The following is a 25027-nucleotide window of genomic DNA, read 5'->3' as shown; positions in this document are numbered from 1 at the left end:
AGTCTTTAGGACGGAGCAGCCCTCGATCCTGCAATTTCTGAAACGATTGCAACTTTCCTTCTCGAGTTGAGATCTGGTGCAGGTAGATTATACCTCGCTCTCTCCATTGCTCAAAAATTTTATATAACAAACCAGGAGGAAATTCAGGGTTCCCGCAGATTGGTAGCAGTGGGGTGACTTTTGGTGAAAATTGATGTAGTCTGCAAATCCAGCTCCAGGCTCTCTGCACTTGCGGCAAGAGGTTTGAGATACGCAATACTGGAGAGCCCCCCCCCCCCCCACTCCCGTGGAGGCAACTACTAAAATGAATGGGTGCAAACAACCGCAGTTCCATAGTGGTGGACGAGAAATCCGCAGTGTTGCGGAACCAGTCTGTTACATGTCTCATGGCACAAGCAATCCCCAAATGTCTCACACTCTGCAGACCCATCCCTCCATACTCTTTCGGTACATACATACTTTCCAATGGGAATCTCGGCTTCTTTCCCCGCCACAAAAATTTCCTTAACATTCCATTCAATCGTCTCTCGTCCCTGTTGGTAAGGTGTAAAGGTAGGGTTTGAAACATATATGACCAGCAGGGGATAATCATCATGTTGTATAATGCTATGCACCCTGACAAAGAGATAGGAAGACCTCGCCACTGTTCAAGTTTCCTCGCTGTATCTTTCAGCAACTTTTGGGTATTTATCCCATACAAACAACTTAATGTGTTGGGGATTAACACGCCTAAGTACTTCATCTCTGTCCTCGCCCTCTGTAACGAGAAGTCGTCTGGGTCGGGGCCATCCAGTCGCTCGGGAAGCCTCATAATGCGTGATTTTTCCCGATTAATTTTGAACCCCGACAGTGCACTAAAGCATTCTATCTCCTCGAGCAGTGCTGGCAGTGCCGATCTCGGGGACGTCGATATTATCAATAGGTCATCCGCGAAGGCTAACACCTTTACTTTCTCTCCGCTTACTGTCACCCCTGCCACCCCCTCTCCCTGTTGGATACTTTTAATCAATGGTTCAATAGAAAGCACAAAAAGGAGCGGAGAGAGGGGGCAGCCTTGCCTAGTCCCCCTCGCGATGGGGAATTGTTGTGTTCTAGATCCATTAACTAGCACAGCTGCTCGAGGATTTGAGTATAGCGACTGGATAGCCCCATAAGCCCAACCCCCTACACCCACATGTCTCAACACCGCAAACATGTAATCCCAGCCCACCTTATCAAATGCTTTTTCAGCATCCAGGCTGACCAACATCGCTTCGCAGCCTGAACGCTGAATTTGGGCTTGGGCCAGTAGCAATCGTCGCACATTAATTCCTGAGTGCCTATTGCGCATGAAACCCACTTGTTCCTGCCCAATGAGACTGGGTAGGCACTCCTGCAGCCTATTAGCTAGTAGTTTAGCCAGGATCTTCACATCTACATTAATTAAGGAGATAGGCCGGAAGGAGCCAGCCTGGTTCTCCGGCTTCCCCAGCTTTAGCAATAGTGTTATTAGTGCTTCATTGGCATAAGCTGGAAACTGTCCTTGTGCCACTACCTCCTCAAAATACGAGTGCAGGGGGCCCACTATGTGCGGATTTAAGATTTTATAATATTCACTAGGGAAGCCATCTGGGCCTGGAGCTGAGTTCGTGGGAAGTGACCTAATGATGTCCTGAAGTTCCTTTCCCGTAATAGGCCTATTCAGGTCCTCTACCTCCGCTGCCGTAAGTGTCGGCATCCTGGCCTTCCTCAAATATTCTGTCACCACCTCCAATGATGGTGGGGATTGATTTTTATACAATTCACTATAGAAGTGCTGAAACACCTGTTTTACTCCTTCCCTCCCATTCTGAATATGTCCTTTCCGGTCTTTCACCGCCACTATCGCTCTAGGGCCACCCCAAGCCTTGACTACCCTTGCTAACATGGCGCCTGATTTATTCCCATACCTCTGGAACCGAAATTTCCTAACCGCTAGGGCTCTCGAGGCTCTTTCATGTAAAAGTGAATTTAATGTTATTTGAGCTATTTTCATCTGCTCCCTATTATGGCTCGACGGGACCGCCGCAAATCTGCGCCTAGCTCTCCCGAGTCTACGTTCTAAGTGGATAATTGCCCCAGTGATCTTGTGCTCCCGTTGTACTGTAAATGCGATCACTGCACCCCTCAAAACTACTTTCGCCGCTTGCCAGAACAGTATCGGAGTATCCCTGTGTTCTTTATTAAATTGTGAGTATTCCCCCCAGCTCTCCAGCAGGTGTTGTTTGAATGCTGGGTCTGAAGCCAGATACGTGGGAAACCTCCACCCTCTTCCCCCAATCCCCAGGTCTCAATCCTCCAAATCCAACCACACCATGGAGTGGTCCGAGATCTCTTCCGGGCCTATCTCCACTACACTCACATAGGGAAACATCTGCTGATCCACCAAAATGTAATCTAAACGAGAGAAAGTCCCATGGGCCCTAGAGAGATGGGTGTATTCTCGCCCCTCTGGGTGTAAGGTGCGCCAAGAATCCACCACCTCAAGTGTTTGCATAAACTGTGATAGAGCCTGAACCTCCGGGCCTCCCCGGGTTGCCCTTCTAGGGGACGAGCAATCAAGTATGGGGTCAGCCACTAAATTAAAATCCCCCAACACAAGCAGCGGCAGCGACCTATGAGGAAGGCACATTTGGATTAGGTGGTCGTAAAAGGATCTGTCATAGAGATTTGGCCCGTATAGCGCTACTACTAAGTACTCCACATGGTGTAGCCAGAGACGCACCACCACATATCTCCCCTCTGGGTCACTACCCACCAGGCGTGTTTTCGCCATCACTCCCTTTCGAATTAGAATTGCCACCCCACTCCTCCTTCCTTCGGCCGCTGCCCCATATACCTCACCTACCCATGCTCTCTTCAACTTTTGTAACTCCTCTTGAGATAATCTCGTCTCTTGGATACAGGCCACATCTGCATGGTGTCTTTTTAAGGCTTGCAAAATCTTTGTCCTCTTAATTGGGGATTTTATGTCCCCTACATTCCATGTTATGAATCTAGTCCGAGCACCCCCCCCCTTCCTGAATAAAGTTATTTCCATAGTTACCAAACCGTAATAAAAGTATGGGAGACTCAGGTGCCCAGCTCCACTCGAGTCTCCCTGCTCCACTACCCAACAGCTCAAGAACATTCCCCGTACATTCAATCCCCTTCTGTTCCGTAATCCCCCCTTCCTTCCTATCCCTTACCCTCCCCCACCCCAGGCTTCTCTCCCTACCCCTAATTCCTCCCCCCCTTATCACCTGTGACCTCTCCTTTCGCAACATCTACTAGGAGAGCTCCGGTCAATCAATGGTAGGGGCCCCCCTCCCCCACTTTTCTCCTTCCAATCCACTCATCTTTACCACGCTAAATTACAATAATTCACACCATTCAACAAATCTGCAAACATACAGATCCAAGTTAACTTCATAACATTTAACTGTGATACCATACTATGTAAACTTTGCCCCAGCAGCGCTATAGCTGCAGTGCGCCTGCGATCATAGACCACCATAGCCCGCTACAGGCTCATCCACTCCCCCTTCAGCCATTGTGACCAGGGGAGGATGTGGGTTTGTCCCGCAGCAGGGACTGGGCCTCTTCCGGAGAGTGATACATCTTCCAGCCCCCCTGTTCCAGCACTTTGAGCTGAGCTGGGTACAATAGCATAAGTCTTTGGTTTTTCGCTGCCAGATGGCGACACAGCGGGCCAAATGCTTTCCTGCACTCCTGCAGGGCAGCAGAGTAATCCTGAAAAAGTTTTACTGCTGTTCCATCAAATGTGAGTGAGTCCCATTTGGATCTGGCGCCTCTCAGAATTTCTTCCTTGTGCAAGAAGTTATGAACCTTTATGATGACCACTCTCGGTCTGTTTCCTCCTTCAGTTCTCCTGCCCAGGTGGTGCGCTCTCTCTAGGCACAATGGCCCACTGCTATCAGAGAGAGCAAACTCAGATTTGAGCCAACTCTCCAGTTGCGTGGGCAGAGCGCGATCTGACACTGACTCTGGAATTCCAATCAGACGGAGATTAGACCTACGGGACCTGTTTTGCCTGGGCTCGCAATGAGTTCTGTAGGTCGCAGCAATGATCCTCTGCCCGTGCTCGAGTCCTCCAGCTCCGATACTCACACTTCGAGCTCCCCCGTCCTCCTTGTCGTTTCTCCCAGTAGCGATTCTACACCCGCAATCTGGTCAGATAATTTTGTCAGCTCTGGTTTCAAAGCCTCTCTCACCGCTTCTGTTATCTGTTGGAGCTGCAATGGGTGGAACTGTGGAGGGCGTTCGGGGACTGGGCTAGGCGCCATCTTGGATTCTTCCAACCCTCGTTGCTTCTCAGCGGTTTTTTTCGCTGATTTCGACGCTGAAGCCCGGGTTTCTTTCGTTACAAAAGGATCCATATAGGAACACAAGGTGAGCTCGCGTTTTGTGGTTATTTTAGTCTAGTTTTCACTCGTTATTCGGGGAATGGAGAAGAGGGCGCCCCAGAGACTTCCTCTCTCAAACCATCACGTGACCTCTTGCAGGTGGCTTATATAGGGGCCCTTTAACAATGCTGCGGTAGAGGTACTTCAGCATTGGCATGCGGTGATCCTGTTCAATAACAACGTAACAGGTAAACTGATTGCCTCAGTGGCTAGCTCAAACAGTAACAGCCGTTGATTATCTTTAATTGATTTTGACAGGTGGCCACACCCACTTTCAGTCACTGCACCCAATCAATCGAAGATCCACCCAGGCCATGCCCACTCTCTGCCCATGCTCCACCTATTCCCCACCTGCCCCACCCCTTTGACGCTGGACATGATATAGCACCGCCCATGCCCCATGCCTTTTGCATAATCCTGCTCCTAGCCCCATATTTGCATAACCCTCCCCAAACCCTGACCCTTTTCTTGCATGATCCTACTCCAAACTCTGCCCCTTTCAGTGGCATCACATGACGTATAACCCCACCCCTTTCCAAGATGGTGGCTACTGGAAGATGGTGGCTACTGGATAAATCATGTCACTTCCTGTTTCACATTATTCACTGCCATATTGGATTTGGGTCACATGACAGGAAGTGATGTCAAACAAACCTGACACCATCCTCTACAGTATAGGAGGACTGTGTGCAGCCTAAACTTTTTTTTCTCTCTCAGCAAAGTAGGCATTTTTTAGCCTTCACACTACTTTAAACTCTTTTTCTGCACAGTACAGTAAAAACAAAATATTCATTTTTTTAGCCTTCAGACTACTTTAAACTCCTTTTTCTGAGCAGTACTGAAAATAGGTTTGGCCCCCACACTCCCCCTCATCCTCCTCCCGAACCCCGGAAAGAAAAAAGGCATTTTTAGTCACTGTAGTTAGCCTTCAGACTACTTTAAACTTCTTTTTCTGAACAGTGCTGCAAAAAGGCTTGACCCCAGACCCCCCTTCCTCCTACCCCCGAGCCCCGGTGTCAGCCCGATGTGTTTTCTCAGGAAAGATTTTTTTAAAAAAGGTATTTTTACCAGGTGCAGGAAAAAAAAATAAAAGCAAAATAATATTTTAGGCTTTAAAGGGTACGTATGCAAAAGAATTAGTGTGAACAGTTAGCGTTGGTTTTACAATCGTTCCCCCTCTCATCTTCCCTTGCAGCTCAACAGACAGTAAAGATCTCATACACAGAGACCACTAGATTGCCTGCTTTAAACTCACCTTTTAAATCACACTGTGTTTAAAATCCTTTTTCTGATCAATGCAGCAAAAAAAGCTGTTTCATTTTTAAGACAGCAAGCCCTAAAGTGTGTTTATTTTTTTTTTTACATTTATATTTTTACTTTTACACTTCTTTTATATTCCACTAATACCAATTAATTTGAAGTGGGTTACATTAAGAGAAAGTGGAAACAGTAAACCAGGAATTACATTAATATACATTTCCATAAAATAACAAATTTACATCAAATACCTAACTATCATCTAGAATTTCATCTATCCACAACATATTTTTGGAACAGAATAGTTTTTACAGATGTGAGCTGGTAATACATTCCAAACTTCTTTTTATGGTGCATAACGCTAACCCAGACACCCCCTCCTCCTGAAGCAAACAGCAGTTGATGGAGTGATGTGCTGTATTATGTGAAATAATCCACACCTTTTCCCCTCCCATATTGCCCACATCCCTCCTTTCTGCAGCCAGACAAAAAGCTGTGTTGAATTTTTAAAACAAACCTGCTGTCCCTCTCACCCTCCCCTATCCCCCGCACCACCTCCTTTCTGCAGCTAGACCAAAAGAAAAAAAGCTGTGTTGAATTTTTAAAACAAACTTAAAGGTTTTACAAACTTTTTTTTTCATACACAGACATCAGGAAACATGCTGATTTTAACTCAGTGTGAGCTCAAACAGGCTGACAAGCGGCACCCTCTGTCTACCCCCTCAAGCATCCCCCCTCCCTTTTTTCTGTGGTCATGTTGAAAGAAAAAAGCAGCTGTTTTTAGAGACCAGAGTCTCACACAACAGTGTGTTTTTAGATAGAAAACCTCAGAACCACACAATTACAGTATTTATTCTATGCTAAAAACCCACCTTTTCACCACTGCTTTGACTCCTAGCCACTACTCAATTTGCCCTCCCCTTGTTCCTTCTCACCCAGTACTTCCCTTGTCCTTAATTGTTTTGTCTGTCTGTCTTATTTTTAGATTGTAAGCTCTTTTGAGCAGGGACTGTCTCTCTCTATGTTGGATGTTCAGTGCTGTGTGCGTCTGGTAGCGCTATACAAATGTTAATAATAATAATAATTTATCAATTTGGCACAAATCATGCAAAACACAGCAGTTCCTTTAGCCATAGGCGGTCGGTGGCCCAACTGTTTGGGGAGGCTAAAGGGGGCGGGGTTAGGGGTGGGGCCAGGGGGCAGAGCTTACCTCCATAATTGTCTGACAACACACAGGAAAAAAATAAGTAAAAATAATAGTCACAATTAATACCTTTTATTAAATTTAAATATTAGATATGTATCATATGTCAAAGAATAAAGTGGTTGCTCAAAGCATATACTAACCACAATTGCTCGACTGCAAAACACTATGCACAACATTGTGCAAAAACACACTCAGAACCTTACTGTACCATAAATATTATACTGGGCAGACCCCAATACACCACCCATACGGAAAATGCAGACCGTCAACAATATGAAACAAGGGATCATGATATCACAATTCTCATATAGAGCCATTGAACACCCTTTTAGGGAGATCTTTTATTAACGACCATATGTAGATCCTTCAAGAGGTAGTGTGTCATGATTTAGGCTCTAAAACCCTTTCTGAACATAGGCCAATACACAATCTCTCCACCGCAAAACACTATACACAAACTTGTGCAAAAACACACTCATAACCTTACCAAACCATAACAGCACTAATTCCAAGGACAGGACGAGCTACAACCTTATGCGTGGAAAGGCAGCACTGTAATTACACCGGGCTCCAAAACACCTAGTGAAACAAAAAAAAAACAAAAAGAGCTGCAAATACTACTCACTAGCAGAACACTGCACCTTGAACACATATGAAATACACGACACAACAGATATGAAGGCAAAATACTGAACTGGAAAGTTACCTCAAGAAGTCGGACTCAGCATGTAGCAATACTAGAAAAATTGAAACTTACATGCAAAATATCACAGATGCACATTTCCAAAAGCTGACATATGCCAATTAATAAATTCTGAATAAAAAAATGTTTTCTACCTTTGCTGTCTGAGCATTTAGTTTTTCTATTAGTGTCTTCTGTTTTATGCAGTGTCTTCTTTCCATTTGATATTTTTTTCTCTCACCATGTCCTTTTTCAAGATCTTATTTCCATTTTGTTTCTTCATGATGCCCAACTCCTTTCTTTTCCTTTCTCTCCTCTCCTATATCTGTCTCTGACACTGATCTTTGTTTCTCATCTATGTTTTTATCCCTCCTCCAGTCCTCAGTCTCCCTCCACTTACCTCTCTAGTCCTCCCATTTTCATGTCTCTCATTCTTTGTCAGCCTCCTATTCCCTTGTTTTTCAGCTACTTTTTAGTTGCCCATTTCCACTCTTTGTGATCATCCTCTTCCTAGACTCATCTACATTCATCTGCCTCTCATCCCTTCACCAACCAGTTTCTTCCTCATCACTCATCCTCTCTCCACCTTCAGTTCCTGACTTACATCACACCCCTTATCTACACTCCTACCCCACTTTTACTTCCCCATTTCTAACCTCTCACACCTCCATCAATAACTTCTCTTACCCCTTAATAGCCCTCTGCCTCTTTCTTTTCATCCCTGTGTAATCTGAGGTTTAAAAAAAAAAAAAAAAAGAGGGAAAAAAAGTTACACTCCTTCTGATGGCTGCAATGTTTTTGAAGGATGGCTAGCAAGAGAGAGAACCCTGGGAGCACAACTGGCTTTGGGGGTTGCTCTGTAGCTGTGTGGTTGAGGTGGAAGCCAGCAGAAGACTGTCAGTATCAGCAGAAGAGAAGGTAGTGAAGGCAACAGCCACAAACCAGCAACGTCAATCAAGGCATTACAGGCTCGCCTCCAGCTTCTCCCTTCACTCAGTGTCCCGCCCTCGCTGAAACAGGAAATGCATCATCGGAGAAGGTGGGACAATGTGTGAAGGGAGAAGCTGGAGCTGGAGGCGAGCCTGTAGTGCCTTTTTCTTGATTGACGTCGCTGGGAAGTAAAAGGTTAAAGCGCGCGCGTGGAGGGGGGTGTAAGGGAGGAGGAGGGCGGGCTGCCGATCGGGAAGCCGGTGACTCGCAAGAGTGGGAAGGAAGGAGGCGGAGGGAGAGCTATCTGGCGAAAGTGCTGCCGCTGCGTTTGTGAAAGCAGCAGCCAAAGGAAGTCCACGATTGGGCTGGGGAGGCTTAGCCTCCCCAAGCCTCTTATACGGGGTGCCTATGCCTTTAGCAATGGGGCATGTGCACAAGATCTGCGCGGTAAGCAAAGCTCTTGTGCTCATCCCAGTCATGGCCAAGGGGAAGAGACCCCAGTGTGGTAGAGGGCTGTGGTGAGTGGAGGCTCCATGGGCAGAGGTAAGTCGGTAACTTCATGGAGCTAAAAGACTGTTTTTAAAAGAGAGCCACAAGGCATCACCTAGCACAAATACAGACAAAGCAGCAACAGGGAAATCAGATCCCGCCTGTAGAACACAAGGAAGTAAAATACAAAGCAAAGAACTCACGAGTAACACTCTGACAGTGCTATTCTGCAAATAGTTGACTTGTAGATTGCAAGATACACAACTCCCCAGGCATTTCAAATTCTACTGGGTTCTTCAGGTTCAAGCCTAAAAATGCTTCTCCTTCCTCTTCAGGCACCCTAATGCCAGCTCTGAGTTGGCACAGGGTTTCCAGTGGTAAAGGTGCCCTTGCTGAGTGTGCTGTTCTCTGAGCATGGAGGGAATAGGAAATCTACATCACACTACATTAACATGCTATTTGCTCTGTTCTTTAGTGAACTCATTGTTTTCTGTGCTCCAAGCCTCTGAGCATTGTGCAATGCAGGTGCTAGTCTGGTGCTGATGGCCTTTATTGCCCGTGTTTGCTTCTGAGCATCTGTGCCTGAATCTGTCTCCGTACAAAGTTGTTTTAAGATAAGTTTCATAAAACCCAGAGGGTTCTGGCTTGTCAGGGGCTTTAAATATCTGTTTTTAAACTCCTTTTCTGAACAATGCAGCAAAAAAGCTTGATCTCCCTCCCCTCAACTCTCACAGCCCACCTGTCAAGGCACATAACAGTTTCCTTGTTTGTGTGAGCTCAATCAGGCTCCTCTTCTTCCTGGGGGTTTGCAAAACTCTCTGTCTCATGTGGCTGTTTGCCCCCCTGAAGTGCCCTTCAGGGGGGGCAAAGATGCTAGTTTCAGAAATCCAGGGCAGAATTTCACGCAGCCATAGATGTATAACCAGCTTTTTGTTTGGGGCTATGGCACAAGGCATGCAAAACATATACAAAAGCTTGTACAGGAGTTCCTTTAACAAAGAAGACCAACCCCACCTTCACTCATCCTGGCAGGCAAGGGTCATGTGAATGAAATGCATGGCAGCTTCCAGGCTTTTTGGAAAACAACATCTTACACAAGGATTGCTTGCTGTAGTAGTTTTTATGAAAAAATAGTTACAGAACAACTTGTTACAAGAAATTATTTATTTTGGGGAAAATAGCTCTAGAGCAACTCGCCACTGCTTATAATTTAAGAGCAGGTGCTGTATTTATATTGATTTCTCCACCAATCACCAAAGGTGATAATTGCAATAAATTAAATAAATTAAGTATACTCAGAACACAAAGAAACCGTATTTTTAGCTTCAAAAAGATTGATTTAATATACAATTGCACACGAGAGGTAGGTTTTAAAAGATCTTTACAGGTAATCTGTGCATAAAATAGAACAAAGTAGCAGGTAGGTTAACTTACAAGTCCTTGTTACAAGCATGCTGTGGTCCAGCTGATTGATGAGCACATGTTTCAGGAGCAAGGCATCAGCAGACCCCAAAGAGAGCAGCAGGTCCCAAGAGGAGGAGGCAGTTGATGAGAATCTGAGTTGCTGGCAGTTGATGAGAAAAAAAACTGACTCTTGGGAAACAGCTTGTCCTTTTATATCTTGCAAGCTGCAGGAGGATATGCCATGTGGATCTTTGCTGGCTTCCTGGTTTTTTTGCACACGACCCCTGAGCATTTGCAAAGCATTGTGGTATCTTGGTCTCATGTCTGCACACGACCCCTGAGTCCTGGTATGACATCACGAGACTTACAGTCTGGATTTTCTTTTGATGTCCTGTTCAGTCTCTGGGGCAGATACACATTACAAGTCCTTCCTTTCTGCACATGTCTGGAAGCTGATGGGAGGGGCAGGTATACCTTTGACAAGCAAATGTCCTGTTTATGCTTCTCCTGAGTTCTTTGTTTTATTCAGGTGTCCACCTTAGTCCATCTTTTGTTAGGTGGGAGGGCAGAGGAAGCTCTTTTGTGTTTGTTAAGTGTTTGTGATCCCTGCTCTCAGAAGTTCCCAGAAAAAGGAATGGAGAGAGAGGGGCTTGAAATGAAACTATTCTCTCTGCTGCCGTGTCAAATATATATTTTTAAAAGATACACAAATATATTGGTGTATATATAATCCAGCAAATATGCTACATATTTCAGTAATAAACTGATACCATTACAAACTCAGCTTATTTCATAATATTTTTGTGAAGCAGCCACTGCTCCATAGAGCTATAGGCGTGTTTGGGGACAGCCAAGGTTAAGGTTAAAGAGCTGTTAAGCATAAAGACCTGCAGGGGCCATCTAGTCTTCTCAACAAGGTGGCCAGAATAGAATCTGGCACACTGCACAGGTTCACATCTTCATGGTTATACCTCGGGATAGTTATTCTCTGTCTCTCCCTGTCAATTTTGGGGCACATGGTACCCACACACACAAGTGGCTCAGCTCCTTTTAAAATATCAACTTAAGTACTGGGTTTTACTCGCCAGCAAACTATTTTAACACAGCCGGGTCATGCAAACAGTCCCATCCATATTTCAGTAGCTAGTTCATCTATCCCAAGCACCTCGCCATTGAGTTCCCCATTCAGGGAGGAAATAAATTCTGAGGACAGACTGGAGGGAATTTTTTTTTCCTTCACACTAAAGTTATCATATTGAAGCAAACAGAAATGCTGCTATTGACATTCTCTCTGATATGTTGCTTTACATATCATAAACAGTAGAGCACTGCTAGAGAATTACTTACAAATAAGATTTGTGTGGTTTGTAGTACTTTCATTCCAGGGGCGTAGCCAGACAACAGATTTTGGGTGGGCCTAGGCAAGAAGTGAGTGGGCACCAAGTGTTCTCTTCCCCCACCCCAAAAAATATATCTCAGCTGGCAGGAAAATACTTCTTTCTACCTTGGCAGTCTGCAGCAGGTATGCGCTGAAAACTGAGCATGCACAGGTGCTGGTATCATGGAGAGTAGTGCTTTCGTTACCATCAGGGGGAAGTCTTCAGCTGGCGGAGCTTGGAATCCCCACCAGCTAGCGCTAAACGTGTGCTACTGTTGTGTGGGCCTGAGCTCTAAGTGGGTGGGCCCCGGCCCACCCAGGCCCACCTGTGGCTACGCCACTGTTTCATTCCATCTTGTTCAATTAGTTAACTTAATGGTACATAGAAAAAAACACTGAAAGATACTGTTTTTATGTGACCATAGTTTAAGCTAGCTCCACAGATCCACTTTTTCCCCCTCTCCTGTTTTTGGCTACCTCATGAATAAAACACTGAGTTGTGGTGCTGTGAGGACAGTTCATTTTAACACTGAGACCAGCAATTCATGCATCAGCAGATAGCCTGGGTGCATCCAAGCTATCTGCTGAGACATGTCACACAGTACATGTGGTAATTGCCCAGTGTGGTAAACACTGGACAGATGCATGACATTTACTGCTCAGGGTTTGCACTTACCTCACCAGAAACTTCACTATTCTGTTGTTAAAAGTATTTCTATTAATTTACTTACCACCGAGGTCAGACTTACCGGCCTATAGGTCCCAACCTCCTCTTTACTTCAGATTTTGTGGAGAGGGAACAAGTCTACCCTTCTCCAGTCCTCCTGGACCAGTTCCAACTCTAGAAAAGCATGCTCAGGCACAATCCTCCTACACTTTACCCTATAATCAGAGATAATAGCCTGCTTAAATTTGCATGCTATTCTCTCTGATCACAGGGGTGGTAAAGCCCCTGCTGTTCCAGTGCTGTTTTTACAGCGCTGTTTGGAACAGCGCAGGGCTTTTGATCATCTACCCATCAGGGTCTACCGCACCTTCATTCTTTGTGTTTGTCTCATGCAGTCCTGCTCCCGTCCCTTCAGCTGTGAACACAAGAACATAAATATTTGTTAAGCAATTCTGGCGTATCAGTTTCTACATATTCTTCCCAGTCATCTTTGAGTCTGGCAATGCCACTTTTGCATTTCCTCCTATCACTAACATATCTAAAAAATGTCGTGTCCCCTCATTTTATCATATTGGCTGTTTTTTCTTACATTTGCATCTTTGTTTTTCTGACTACCAGCTTCTCAGTGGCGTACCAAGGGGGGGCGGTCCGCCCCGGGTGCACGCCGCTGGGGGGGGGGTGCCGCGGCACGCGCCTGCTGCGAGAGTTCGCTAACTTCTCTCGTTCGCTGCAGCTCCCTCTGCCCCGGAACAGGTTACTTCCTGTTCCGGGGCAGAGGGAGCTGCAGCGAACGAGCAAAGTTAGTAAACTCGCAGCAGGCGCGCACTGTGGCACTCCCCCCAGTGGCATGCACCCGGGGGGGCTCTTTCGCGGGGGGGGGGGGGGGTCTTTCACCGGGGGGGGGGTCCGCGCTGCATCGGGGGGGGCGCTGCACCCTGGGGGCGGGGCGCCGCCCCGGTGTCCGCCCCCCTAGGAACGCCACTGCAGCTTCTCTTAGCTTTTCCTGATATTGCTGCCTGTCTTCCTCTTTCTGTAGTCTCTTGTAGTTTAAGAAAGCCAACCTTTCTTTCCTTACTTTTTCAGCTACTTTTGAAAATCAAAGTGGCCTCCTTTTCCTCTTACTTTTATTTACTTTACTTACAAAAAGGTTTCTTACCCTTACAATAGCATCTTTCAGTTTTGCCCACTGCTTTCCTACTTTTTCTGGGTTCTCCCATTCAGACAACAAATCCTTGAGAAATCCCCCATCTGAACAAAGTTAGTTTTTTGGAAGTCTAGATCTTTCACTTAATATTAAACTACATCATCTGGTGATCACCTACTACAAATAAATTACACAAAGGCTCCAGTACGTTTTTCAGTATCACAAAAGATTTTATTATGTTATGTTTTATTATGTTGCAATGCCCCACCCCTACTAGCACTGCAACCTACTATTAAAACCTCATTCACTCATTCGTCCATTCATCCACCTTGCATACCTTGTACTTGAATGCAAACTAACCTCTATTACATTCCAAACTATAAATATGTGCTGTTTCTTGATTTTACATAAAGTTTTTTACATCAATTGTGAATTGTATCATACAAACAGGATCACAAAAAAGCTCCACCAGCTCAATAGTCCATGTCTTTTTTGACGCCACGCTTTCCGCTTGGCCGCTATGAACGTATTATACACCAACGCTGGGTAACTGATCTCTAATGGATAAACACAGTTCATCTACTGACCCTCTGTTGATTGCTTGAGTACAATGCATCCAAACATCTTTGTACATCAAAGTACAGGTGCTATATGCTGTGTGCTCAGTGGCTAACGCGACAGTCCACCATATCTATTTCATATTTGTGCCGGTTCCCCATATATTTATGTCTGTTTCCACGTACATAAGTATTGCCATACTGGGAAAGACCAAAGGTCCATCAAGCCCAACATCCTGTTTCCAACAGTGGCCAATCCAGGTCACAAATACCTGGCAAGATCCCAAAATAGTACAAAACATTTTATACTGCTTATCCCAGAAATAGTGGGTTTCCCCCAAGTCCATTTAATATTGGTCTATGGACTTTTCCTTTAGGAAGCTGTCCAAACCTTTTTTAAACTCCACTAAGCTAACTGCCTTTACCACATTCTCTGGCAACGAATTCCAGAGTTTAATTACACATTGAGTGAAGAAACAATTTTCTCTGATTCGTTTTAAATTTACTACATTGTAGCTTCATCGCATGCCCCCTAGTCCTAGTATTTTTGGAAAGCGTAAACAGATGCTTCACATCTACCCATTCAACTCCACTCATTATTTTATAGACTTGTATCATATCTCCCCTCAGCCGCCTTTTCTCCAAGCTGAAGAGCCCTAGCCGCTTTAGCCTTTCCTCATAGGGAAGTTATCCCATCCCCTTTATCATTTTCGTCGCCCTTCTCAGCACCTTTTTCTAATTCCAATATATCTTTTTTAAGATGCGGTGACCAGAATTGAACACAATACTCGAGGTGCGGTTGCACCATGGAGCGATACAAAGGCATTATAACATCCTCATTTTTGTTTTCCATTCCTTTCCTAATAATACCTAACATTCTATTTGCTTTCTTAGCCGCAGCAGCACACTGAGCAGAAGGTTTCAACGTATCATCAACGACAACACCTAGATCCCTTTCTTGATCTGTGACTCCTAACGTGGAACCTTGTATGACACAGCTATTATTCAGGTTCCTCTTTCCCACATGCATCACTTTGCACTTGCTCACATTAAACGTCATCTGCTATTTAGACGCCCAGTCTCGTAAGGTCCTCTTCTAATTTTCACAATCCTCCTGCGATTTAACGACTTTGAATAACTTTGTGTCATCAGCAAATGTAATTACCTCACTAGTTACTCCCATCTCTAGGTCATTTATAAATATGTTAAAAAGCAGCGGTCCCAGCACAGACCCCTGGGGAACCCCACTAACTACCCTTCTGCATTGAGGATGCTGAACATTTAACCCTACTCTCTGTTTTCTATCTTTTAACCTGTTTTAATCCACAATAGAACACTACCTCCTATCCTATGACTCTCCAATTTCCTCTAGAGTCTTTCATGAGGTACTTTGTCAAATGCCTTCTGAAAATCCATTTACACAATATCAACCGGCTCACCTTTATCCACGTTTGTTCACCTCTTCAAAGAAATGTAGTAGATTGGTGAGGCAAGATTTCCCTTCACTAAATCCATGTTGACTTTGTACGTAGAAACAACAGACCCCTGAAGCAGGTCTTCGGGCCGAAACATGGCCGTGTTGGGTCATCTTTTACCTGTTCCCAATAAAGACTATTTTATAGCCTCCTTGGATCTACCTCACTGTTTTGTTAGCTCATGGTTACATGAGGTTTGTTCCTCCTCTTGTTCACCTTGTTCGCAAGGTGAGATCATACAATGGAGCTATACAGAGGCATTATAATATTCTTTGGTTTATTTTCTATTCCTTTCCTAATAATTCCTAATATTCTGTTTGCTTTCTTTGGTCACCTCTGCACGCTGAGCAGATTTCAACATATTGTCCATCAAGTAGCTAAGATTTGGATTAGGTAAATCTTATCCGAGATGTGCATGCCATGATAATATCAAGACTGGATTACTGCAATGCACTATACAATGGTCTGGCTACAAAGGGCCTGCACCAGCTCCAATTGATTCAGAATGCAGCAGCAAGACTCATAGAAGGTTGCAAGCGACTTGACCATATTACACCATTTTTTAAAAAAAACTTCATTGGCTACCAGTACAATACAGGGTTAATTTTAAAACTCTACGTCTGATCTTCAAAGCCCTTAAAGAAAATGGCCCTGAGTACCTGAAGAATAGGATGATCCTCTACACACCGCTGAGGACACTAAAGTCCTCTCAAGGACTATCACTAACCACACCCTCTCTAAAAGACATTACACGATGTGATACACACAAGCGAGCCTTCTCCAGAGTAGCCCCCACACTCTGGAATGCACTGCCTGAAATGCTGCGCTTAACACAATACTATCTCTACTTCAGGAAGCAGGTGAAAGCCTGGCTCTTCAACCAGGTCTTTAATGGAAGAAGTAACTAACTTGCTAGTCTCACACAAGGAGTGACACGGCACATACTGCAGCAGAACATGTTTAACCTAGCTGAGATAATATTTAACCATCTCTCTGACCTCATGTGCAACTTTCTTAAATTAGTCACCTTACTTTCTAACTCTTACCAGGGGCGTAACCAGACCTCAGCGGGAGGGGAGGCACATTTTAGCCTGCCTCCCCCAGCCACTGCCCCTCCCCCACTGTCACCAGGTACCTTTGCTGGTGGGGGTCCCCACCAACTGAAGCGTTTATCTGTCCTGTGCTGCTGGTCTTGCACTTGCTTCCTCTCCTGTTTTCAGCGTGCCGTGCACGGCACGCTTGTTTTAATGAAACTGAAGTTTAATTAAAACAAGAGCATGGATGGTGCGACTGGAAACAGGAGAGGAGACAAGTGTGAGACCAGCACGGGACAGATAAACACTTCAGCTGGTTGGGGTCAGGGACCCCCACCAGCCAAACTGGGGGCCCAGAGTCAATTTGGGTGGCCCAGGCCTCCTATAGCTATGCCACTGCTTCTTACTCTCTTACCCATCTATACGTTCCACCTTTGCTTAGACCCTTCACTGTCAATTAAAATGTTCTATTACGTATTGTGTTGACATTAAGTAGTATACTATGCCATACTTTGTATTGTTATTTGAATATTTTTACTGCTTTAATTGCCTATTGCTCATGTTTGATCTATTCTTACTGTATACCGCCTTGAGTAAATTCCTTCAAAAAGGCAGTAAATAAATCCTAATAAATAAATAAAATACCATCTAGGTGACATCTTATTCATACACCTAGTGGATATGTATTTACCTTTTATTTCACTTCATTTGATTCTTATGTAACCTTATGAATGATTTTATGATTTGCTCTCAGTTGTCTGTGGTATTATTTATATATTTAAATGATCCTTGCATTTTAAAATGTTTGCTTTTATAATGTGATACTAACACTGGTTTTGTTTGTTTAACAGTTTTAATAGCCCCTGACACAGCCCCAGTGTGAAACATGGCCATGTCAGGCTACTGTTTATTTGAATTGTTATATTTCTGTGAGGACCATTTCTTTTGATCTGCTCGGGTTTTTTTTCTTGCATATCAGCTGCCCTGTTGCTTTTTTGGCATAGCATGGGTGGGGCACACATTTACATGTGTCATAAACAGCTACATATCCACATATTTATTCATGTCTTCAAAAAAATGGAGCAAATTGGTGAGGCAAAATTTATCTTGGCTGAAATCATGTTGACTCTGTCTCATTAAACCACGTTTGTCTATGTGTTCAGTAATTTGTATCTTTATAATAGTTTCTATCATTTTGCCTGGCACAGACGTCAGGCTTACTGGTCTAAAAGTTTTAAATGGATAGTTATGTTGGACTGACAAAATATCTGTTGGTAATTTAAAACCAAGAGAAATTGATGTCATTTAATGCTAGAACCCTTTCACACAATTTTGATATTCTTGCCAATTCTATAAGGAACATTATCACTATATTTAGTTCTCTCCTACTTTCACTTTACTGTTTTGTACCTAAACTATTGAATGCATGATGATTTGCTGTTAACCTCTCTTTTAGGTCTCTGTATCTCTGTTGGTTCTTCTCTTTGGATACTGTCTCAGCACTATTCTTCTCCAGCACTCCTTGACCACGTGACCCCCGTAAGATTTTGTGAACACGGAACTAATTACATTATCACTATATGTAGTTCTCTCCAGCTTTCACTTTATTGCTGAAAAAGCAGCACTGCTATAAGTTCCTTCCTCACTTCTGCCTTAGCAACTCTCGTATGCCTATCTGCCATCATGTCCTCCGCATGAGCCCTTACTCTGCTGAGTTCTGGTGTTATCACACTGTTTCTACTTTGGCTCCCTCCCCCTTCCCCTTGGGCTTTCCCATCCCCCTACTGTAGGGAAACTGCACTCCTTCTCTTGGCCCTCAGCAGAGATCTCCTCCCCCACCTCATTTTCCCATTCCCGTCCCTGGCTGATGTCAGCTTCTCACATCAATAATCCTGCCAGCCTTTCTGTTGGTCTCCTAACCTGCAGATCACTTAGAAATAAGCCTGCCTTTCTTCCAATTTTTAAGCTCTCTCTGGCTCCCGCTCTTCTAAGGTTGGCGGTGGAGTAGCTATTATCTACTCCACTGGTCTTCAATTGTCAGAAATTCCTTCCCTATTTCCTTACCCTGAACTTCTGGTGGTCAAAGTTGGGGAAGTGCACTCCTTGTGCACTCTCCTGTTCTGCCTCCCTCCCTAAGGAGAAGAGGAAGTCTTCTTAGCGATAGCGGAAGCCACTGTTCGCTTCCCTAACCTACTCATTCTAGGAGACTAACATTCATATAGATAATCCATGGTATAGTAAATCTAGGCTCTTTTTGGATTTTGTGGCAGACAGACTTATCTTTTCACCAATTCATTTCTTTTCCCTACACATGCTGCAGGTCACACTTTAGATGCTCTTCTTACCTTGCAGGATTCCTCACCTTGTCTAAATTGTCTTTAATCACACCCACTTTCTTGGTCTGATCACATTTTTATTAATTTCAGCCTTACCAGGCCGCAGGCTCTGCTTCTTCTGCCTCTCTCCAGTTATTCCCAGATGGTAGTTCAGAGTGGTCTCTCATATTGAAGTTGATTCTCTATTGCCCTCCCTCTTTGTAGTTCCTACCACCTTGCTCTTGGACTCCCTTGATGCCCTATTTGAGACCTGGCACACTACCCTCGAACATGGTCTAGACACAGTCGCTCTCAAAATTTGTCTCCAGCCAAAATGACTGCATGGCCAACTCTGGTTTGCCGGTGACCTCCAGTTACTTAAATGCCAAGTTCAGCATGTGGAGAGACTTTGGAAAAAGACTAGATCACCTACTTATCAAAATAAATGTAGGGCTTGAAGGACTTATATTTCTAATAAGCTTCTAAAGTCACCAAATCTGTCTAGAGATCTCTATTCAATCTACCGTCAGATATCTTCATTATCTACCATTTGACCCCTCAGCACCACTTCCTCCACAGAATCAACACACTACTCCTTTTCCTCTTCCCTTACCCAAGCCCCTCTCTCTTTCTTTCTGTTCCTGCTAGTGTGCCTTCCCCATCCTATTCTAGTTCAACAAATTGGTCTTATTTCCATGTTCAAACCCTTCATTCTCTAAAGGTTCTTATGTGCTCAATGAAGTCCACTTACTGCCAAAACAATCCCATCAAACCCTCCCGGCTAAGTCCTGTACTTTGTTTTCTTCCTAGCTTTTATAAATTATCAACCTCTGCCTTTCTACTGGTCATTTCCCAGACCTGTGGAAATCAGCTATAGAATGCCTAATCTTGAAGAAACTGAATTTGGATCCCTCATTAACTAAATATCACCCTGTTTCTAATCTGTCCTATATATCTGAAGTCCTTGAAAAGGTTGAGGTCCAGCAAATTTCTTATTTTTCTGGAAAAAAAACCCTTGCTTTGCACTCTCACCATTCTGGTTTTAGAGCCAGTTTCAGTATGGAAATTAACCTTTCATCATTACTGAGTGAACTCCACTCTCATTTTGATCAGCACAATATCATCTGGCAGTCTCTCTAGATCTTTCTGTGGCCTTTGACTTTAACAACTATTGATTTCTCATCTAGCCACTCTGGAAATTTCTGGTGTAGTCCTCTCTTGGTTTGCTTCCTTTCTGTCTTTCTAGGTCATCTTTCCCACCTCTTTTTCCCAAAAAAGAGAACTTCACTGTGGTGTGCCCCTGGACTCGATCCTGTCCCCACTCTTCCCACTGTTATTCAACTTATTCCTGAGTCCACTGGCAGGCCTTATACACGCTTTGGGGATCTTGGCTTATTTTTACACCAATAATATTCTTATTATCAATCCCACCAACTCATTATTTCCTTCGCTTTCTCCATTACAGAACTGTCTGGATGCAGTTGTGAAATGGCTAATTGAACAACAACTTGTGCTAAATACTGATAAAACTGTAGCTCACTGTTTTTCAGGTTCTTCTCCCCCCCCCCCCCCCCCTTTCCTCCCCATTAAGCTCTTTGGGCCACCCATCTTCCCAGTCCCCCATTTCCACTATTTTGGAGCAATCCTAGATTCCTCACTTTCCTTCCTTCCCCAGATCTTGCATTTATCCAAACTCAGGCCCCGATGCACAAAGGCAGCCATAAAATAGGGTTGCCTTGCTAAAATTTAGCGAATCGCTAATAGCCAGTGATGCCCAAAGGGGATCGCATGCAAATGAGTTGCACGGATCCCCCTTTGCACATCCTTGCTGTTTGAGTTCAAGCTGTCAAATTCATTTGACAGCTCTGATGCACTGGACTTCTCCAACCCCCCCACTTTTTTTAAAATTTACCCTAGTGGTCCAGTGGACCCTGAGCACCCCAATCTTCTTTTCAGTGGACCACGACCTCCCCCTGGAATCCCCACAAATCTTTTTTATGTTTAAATCTTTTTTATTAAAACTTACTAAATGAGTAAATACAATTCACAAAAGGAACATGGATACATAATGTCATCAAAGGAACTCATACCAGTATATATACTAACAGTTATATTATTATTTTTTGTTTTTTGGTTTAACGTTGAGTGATGACACAGCAAAATATGCTGCCTTTGTAATGACTACGCAAATAAGTCTAAAGAACCATATAATAGTGAAGTCACAGTAATGCCTATTATCATCCCATTCCCCCCCCCTTTTTGTTTCATACCCCCCCATCCCCTCCCTCCCATACTATTTCCATTCGAAGAATATTCCCCACTGATAATGAAGTAAACAAGCTGCATTTAGAGCAAACAAATCATAGCCCAAACATTCTGCAAACATGCCCCAAGTGATTATTTTCCATCAAAATGTGCCTGCCTGCCTTATATCTGGCTGATGAGAATTGCGCTGTAAAAGTAATATACCCTCGTTAAAAAAAAAAAAAAAAAATTCCTTTTTTCTCTTTTTTTTTTTTCTTTTCCCTTCTTCTCTCTCCTTCCTTCTTCAACTCATAGACGATTCAAAATGAATCTGCGTGCTTTGGGTGATAGTGATTGTATGTAGAGCTCCCATACCTCCAAAAATGCTTTCCGTCTCCTCGGGGAGGATCCCACCACCCTGCGCTCCTGTAGGAGCAATTCATGCAGGTGATTCCTCCAATGCCAAAAATCCGGTGGCTCCGTCTGCATCCACCCAGACAGGATGAGCTTCTTCCCTATAATACCCGCTTTACGAAAAAACTGTCGGACCCCTCTAGGATGTTGCACAAATACTTCATACCTGTCCAGTAGAAACCCCTGTGGAGAGGGATGGATCCTACCATGCACCACTGACTCTAGATAAGTTATAATTTGCCCCCAAAATGTTTTTATTTTTGGACATTCCCAGAAGGAGTGAAACCATGTGCTCTCTTGTAGCCCACACTTGGAGCACAGTGGATCTGCGACTCCTCCAAAGCGAAACACCTGGAGCTTCGTCATGTATGCCCTATATAATATTCGAAATTGGCATTCCCGCAGTGTGGCACTTCCTGACAGGGAGGGTATCCTGGCTGTCAATTTCTGAAAATCCAAGGTCAAATTAGGTCTCTGGAGGTCGAAAGCCCAGCGCTGCAATATGCCTCCTGTGTCTTTCCTACCACTGTATGTTCCCAAAACCTTCTGCAAACCTGACACCGATAGACGCTCCCCCGACACTGCCCTAAAGAATTCCCTAAGACGGCTCCCATGCCTACCTTGCAACTTCCCTGAATCCAGAGTTCGTACATAATGAGCTAATTGAAAATGGGCAAATATGGCTCCCTGTTCTATGCCCACCCCTAACGCTCCTACCTCTAATAATTGGCCCCTCCCTCCTAACACATGCTCTAACCTAGTAATTCCCAGAGCTGCCCACCTATTGAATACCAAACTCTCCATTCAGGGCTTAAAACTCGGGTTACCCTGAAGGGGTAACAAATCAGAAGTATCCGCCGCCAGACCCCAACTCTTAGTCAAATCTTTCCAGGCCTCACGCAACGAGCTTAATAAAACACTCCTCCCCACGTGGGGCGGTATGGAATCCCTGGAACAATGCAATAGGTAGTACAAGTGAAACGGTTTGAAGTAGTCTTGCTCTAATGTTCGGGGTGTGAAGTCTTGCCTATCCAAAAACCAATCCCCTAAATGCCTTAGCAAACAAGCTTGATTATAACGACGCAGATCTGGTAGGCCCATCCCCCCTTCCCTCCAGGGCCCCATCAACATTTTCAACTGGAGCTTCGGTTTGGAGTCTCTCCAAAGGAATTTACGGAGATGTTTATATATTGTGGTTAAATCTTTGCTCTTAAGCCTTAAAGGGAGGACCCTCAACAGGTAAAGCCATCTTGGGAATTCTATCATCTGGTACAGGTGTATCCTCCCATGCATGGAGAGTGGCAAAATCCTCCATTTCGCCAATCTTCCTCTCAATACCTCTATCATGTTGGTCACATTGGAGTGATAAAGAGCGGCTGTACACATGGGGATCCAGACGCCCAGATACCTAATAGACTCCGCCGCCCACTTCAAAGGAAATGCAGGGCCCCATAAGTTTCGCACTGCCAGACTACCTGTCAAGGCCTGGGATTTTGAATAATTTATTTTGAAGCCCACAAAGTCTCCATACTCCTGAAAGAGTTCCAACAATGCTCCCAAAGATTTTTTTGGCTGAGTGAGATGTACCAAAATATCATCTGCAAAAGCAGAGACTTTAAACGAGGATTTCCCCCAGGTCACTCCCTCCACTTCCGGGTGTGTGCTTATTTCTCTGATCAAGGGGTCTAAGGACAGGACAAATAACAGCGGGGATAAAGGACACCCCTGACGTGTGCCGCGTCTGATTGAGAACAGTGTCGATTGCTCCCCGTTTATCCACATGTAAGCTTGCGGATTTAAATACAGAGCTTTTACCGCACTCCTGAACACTCCCTCTATTCCCATCCGCCTAAGCACTTCAAACATAAAGCTCCATACCACCCTGTCGAATGCCTTCTCTGCGTCGAAACTGACTAACAGAGAAGGGGAGCCCTGCATTTCCACAGTCTCCAAGGAGGCTAGTAGTGCCCTAATGTTTTTAGTGGCCGTTCTCCCTTTTACAAAGCCCACCTGTGGATCTGCTATTAGGTCGGGGAGTACCCTGGCCAAACGGTTCGCTAGAATCTTAGAGTATAGCTTAATGTCACAGTTTAATAAGGAGATGGGTCTATATGACCCGACTTCCAGCTCATCTTTCCCCGGTTTTAACAACACTACCACTTTTGCCACATTTAACGCGGCCGGCATTTCTCCCGAGGTAGCCATTACATTAAATAGATTAAGTAGCGGGGGTGTAACTTGTTCCTGCAACACCTTGTAAAATGCCATGCTGTATCCATCGGGTCCCGGCGCCTTGTGTAGACTACTTTGTTGCATTGCAACCATAAGCTCCCCTTCTACGATTGGGCTATTTAGGGTTGTCCTTTGTGCCTCTGTGACCTGTGGTAGCACTTGATTTGTCAAGTATACTTCGCTATCTGTTATAACATCCTCCGGCTCCTTATAGATATCCTGAAAATATCCCCGAAAACGCTCTATTATATGTTGAGGCTCCCGCAGAATTCTACCCCCCCCGGTCACGCACTTGCAGTATCTGCGTCGGACCTCTGGTCCCTTTAATCAACCTTCCCATTAAGGCTCCCGCTTTATTCCCGTACTGAAAGAGTTGGAATTTATAGTACAATTGTGATTTCTGTGCCCTCTGATGCAATAGTTCATTTAACTCCCTCTGTGTTGTTAAAAGTGCTCTCTTGTTTACCTCCGTAACTTCTCTCCCTAATCGCAACCTCTGCTTCCTGACCTCTCTTTCCAGGTGAAGGATTTCTTTGTCCCTCAACTTCCTTTTCCTTGCTCTGTACGCTATGATCTCCCCCCGCATAACAGCTTTTGCCGTTTCCCAGTATAGGCTTGCTTGGTGTAGGTGTCCACTATTAGCAGTTGCAAAATCCTGCCATTTTTCTCCTATATAAGCCTTAAAATGGGGATCTCTATAAAGATCAAATGGGAATCTCCAACTTCCCCGTCCTCCCCCCGCTCCCTGCGATTGCAGTTGCATCCATATGATCGAATGATCTGAGATCTCGCACACATCTATCGCAGCGTCCGGCACAGCGGCGAAGAGACCCCGTGAGATTAGAAAATAATCTATGCGGGACTGCGACAAATGCGCGCGAGACACGAGTATAATCCCTCTGCATTGGATGTAATACCCTCCACACATCAAGCAGATCTAATGTTTCACAGAGGTGAGGCAGGCCTCTCTGGGAATGTTGTGCCTTTAAATTGGAGGCGCCACTTCTATCCACCCGAGGGTCATACACCATGTTAAAATCTCCGCCAAGGATTATATTTTCCCCCTGGTATGGCCCTAATAACTCCAGCAAATGTTTATAAAAGTTTTTATCATAAACATTGGGCGCATATATGTTGCAAAAAATATAGGTGTTTCTACCCCTCTCCACTTCTA

This window comes from Microcaecilia unicolor, chromosome 7, assembly GCF_901765095.1.
Source record: "Microcaecilia unicolor chromosome 7, aMicUni1.1, whole genome shotgun sequence".
NCBI classification, from domain to species: domain Eukaryota; kingdom Metazoa; phylum Chordata; class Amphibia; order Gymnophiona; family Siphonopidae; genus Microcaecilia; species Microcaecilia unicolor.
Note: the sequence above shows the minus strand (reverse complement) of the source record.